Source organism: Vanessa cardui, chromosome 27 (assembly GCF_905220365.1).
Source record: "Vanessa cardui chromosome 27, ilVanCard2.1, whole genome shotgun sequence".
Classification (NCBI taxonomy): Eukaryota; Metazoa; Arthropoda; class Insecta; order Lepidoptera; family Nymphalidae; genus Vanessa; species Vanessa cardui.
The window spans coordinates 8,212,589-8,215,648 of record NC_061149.1 but is presented as its reverse complement, the minus strand read 5'-3'; the positions used below and the strand labels follow the sequence as shown (position 1 = coordinate 8,215,648).

At 44.5% G+C, this 3,060-nt stretch overlaps 2 non-coding genes across 2 annotated transcripts in view; both read left to right on the top strand.

Annotated features, from left to right (window-relative positions):
* Positions 1 to 311: 311 nt before the first annotated feature.
* LOC124541332 lies at positions 312 to 2,214 on the top strand. The gene has a single exon (XR_006967242.1). It is a non-coding gene; the product is annotated as a small subunit ribosomal RNA (ribosomal RNA).
* A 755-nt stretch (positions 2,215 to 2,969) lies between these two features.
* Positions 2,970 to 3,060, top strand: part of LOC124541301 — a 157-nt gene continuing 66 nt past the window's right edge. Inside the window, exon 1 of the ribosomal RNA XR_006967215.1 lies at positions 2,970 to 3,060. This exon is cut by the window's right edge and continues 66 nt beyond it. This is a non-coding gene — a ribosomal RNA (5.8S ribosomal RNA).

The window sequence follows — 3,060 nt, the reverse complement described above, 5'->3', positions numbered from 1 at the left end:
TACGATAATAATCGTTGAACAATAAATACGTACACGTCGTGTGCGAAGTGTTATTAAAATTAAATCGATCTCGTTCAGAACTTTCGAATTCGTGACCTTTATGTGTCATTCTGTGACGACGACGAACGCCGTTCGTGTGTCTCATTGAAATATAAAAAGTCAACCGTTTAAATCGATCGCGTCTAACGCGATCGACTATACGGTGAGACGCTCGTTTCATATTGAATCTTACGTATGTATGTGAAATATGAAATCGAGAGAGGAGAAAGATATTTTGACGACTCGAACGAGTCTCTCGTATATCAGTTAGCTCCCTGGTTGATCCTGCCAGTAGTTATATGCTTGTCTCAAAGAGTAAGCCATGCATGTCTCAGTGCAAGCCGTATTAAGGCGATACCGCGAATGGCTCAATATATCAGTTTTGGTTCCTTAGATCTTACTCAGTTACTTGGATAACTGTGGTAATTCTAGAGCTAATACATGCAATCAGAACTCTGACCAGTGATGGGATGAGTGCTTTTATTAGATCAAAACCAATCGACGGAGGGCGTCTCGTCCGAAGTCGTTAATTTTGATGAATCTGGATAACTTTTGCCGATCGCATGGTCCAGTACCGGCGACGCATCTTTCAAATGTCTGCCTTATCAACTTTCGATGGTAGTTTCTGCGACTACCATGGTTGTCACGGGTAACGGGGAATCAGGGTTCGATTCCGGAGAGGGAGCCTGAGAAACGGCTACCACATCCAAGGAAGGCAGCAGGCGCGCAAATTACCCACTCCCGGCACGGGGAGGTAGTGACGAAAAATAACGATACGGGACTCTTTCGAGGCCTCGTAATCGGAATGAGTACACTTTAAATATTTTAACGAGGAACAATTGGAGGGCAAGTCTGGTGCCAGCAGCCGCGGTAATTCCAGCTCCAATAGCGTATACTAAAATTGTTGCGGTTAAAAAGCTCGTAGTTGCATTTGTGCGCCGCGCTGTCGGTGCACCGCATCCGCGGTGATACTGACACGTCTGCGGAGCATATCGTCGGTGAGCCGGCGGTAAAACGCCGGTTCAATATCAAAATCCTATCGCGGTGCTCTTCAGTGAGTGTCGAGATGGGCCGACAATTTTACTTTGAACAAATTAGAGTGCTCAAAGCGGGCTCAAAATGCCGCTTGAATATTTCGTGCATGGAATAATAGAATATGATCTCGGTTCTATTTTGTTGGTTTTCAGAACTCCGAGGTAATGATTAATAGGGATAACTGGGGGCATTCGTATTGCGACGTTAGAGGTGAAATTCTTGGATCGTCGCAAGACGAACATCAGCGAAAGCATTTGCCAAAGGTGTTTTCATCAATCAAGAACGAAAGTTAGAGGTTCGAAGGCGATTAGATACCGCCCTAGTTCTAACCGTAAATATGTCATCTAGCGATCCGCCGACGTTACTACAATGGCTCGGCGGGCAGCTTCCGGGAAACCAAAGATTTTGGACTCCGGGGGGAGTATGGTTGCAAAGCTGAAACTTAAAGGAATTGACGGAAGGGCACCACCAGGAGTGGAGCCTGCGGCTTAATTTGACTCAACACGGGAAATCTCACCAGGCCCGGACACCGGAAGGATTGACAGATTAATAGCTCTTTCTTGATTCGGTGGGTGGTGGTGCATGGCCGTTCTTAGTTGGTGGAGCGATTTGTCTGGTTAATTCCGGTAACGAACGAGACTCTAGCCTGCTAAATAGGCGTCGTCATTTAGGTGTGCTCGATTTCGGTCGAGCAACTCACTGGCGGCGTATTAAAATTCTTCTTAGAGGGACCGGCGGCTTCGAGCCGCACGAGATTGAGCAATAACAGGTCTGTGATGCCCTTAGATGTCCTGGGCCGCACGCGCGCTACACTGAAGGAATCAGCATGTTCTCCCTGGCCTAGAGGCCCGGGCAACCCGTTGAAACTCCTTCGTGCTGGGGATTGGGGTTTGCAATTATCCCCCATAAACGAGGAATTCCTAGTAAGCGCGAGTCATAAGCTCGCGTTGATTACGTCCCTGCCCTTTGTACTCACCGCCCGTCGCTACTACCGATTGAATGATTTAGTGAGGTCTTCGGACCGACACGCGGTGGCTTCACGGCCGTCGGCGTTGCTGGGAAGTTGACCAAACTTGATCATTTAGAGGAAGTAAAAGTCGTAACAAGGTTTCCGTAGGGGAACCTGCGGAAGGATCATTAACGTTAACGTTATCAATCTCTTTCTCTATGTAGATCGAGTGCGATGATGAACGATAATATCAAATAACAAAAAAAAAAATAATAATAATAAGAACGTCAATCAGCGTCGTCGTCGATACGCACGTACGCGCACACGCACGCACCTACGAAACTACTACTACTACTACTACTACAACTACGTTATCGAGTCCTCGACGTACGCGTGAGATACGATATACGTGTGTAAGTAGTATACGTAACGTAAAGTAACGTGGTGATGTGTTTCTGTGTTCGTTCGTTCGTACGTTCGTCTTCACTGAATAGAAACGGGATTATTATTATTTAAAAACAAGCGATCAGACGTTCGAGATTGTCGTTTTTCGATGCGAGGACGCGATTTTCTAAACTACAACAACAACGACAACAACTCGATGATTTTTATGATCACTCTTGTTGTGTGTACGTGTTGTGTCGCGAGAGTCGTGTAACGCGTCTTATTCGATATATTTCAGAATGTCGGTTGCGAGGAAAGTACGTCGTGTTATTGATTTAACACATCGTCATCTTCATATAAAATGTATTTCTTTTTTTTTATTTTTTTTTTTTTAATATATTTTTTTTTTTATTTTTTTCTCTATACACTGAAAAAGAAGAGATAAATAAATAAAAATAAAAATATATACCATTCGAATCACTAATATCACCGACGTATAAAATCGTACGAGTGATCGTAGAAATCATATAATTATACAAGTAACAAACGAAAAATAAACCATTACCCTGGACGGTGGATCACTTGGCTCGCGGGTCGATGAAGAACGCAGTTAACTGCGCGTCATAGTGTGAACTGCAGGACACATTTGAACA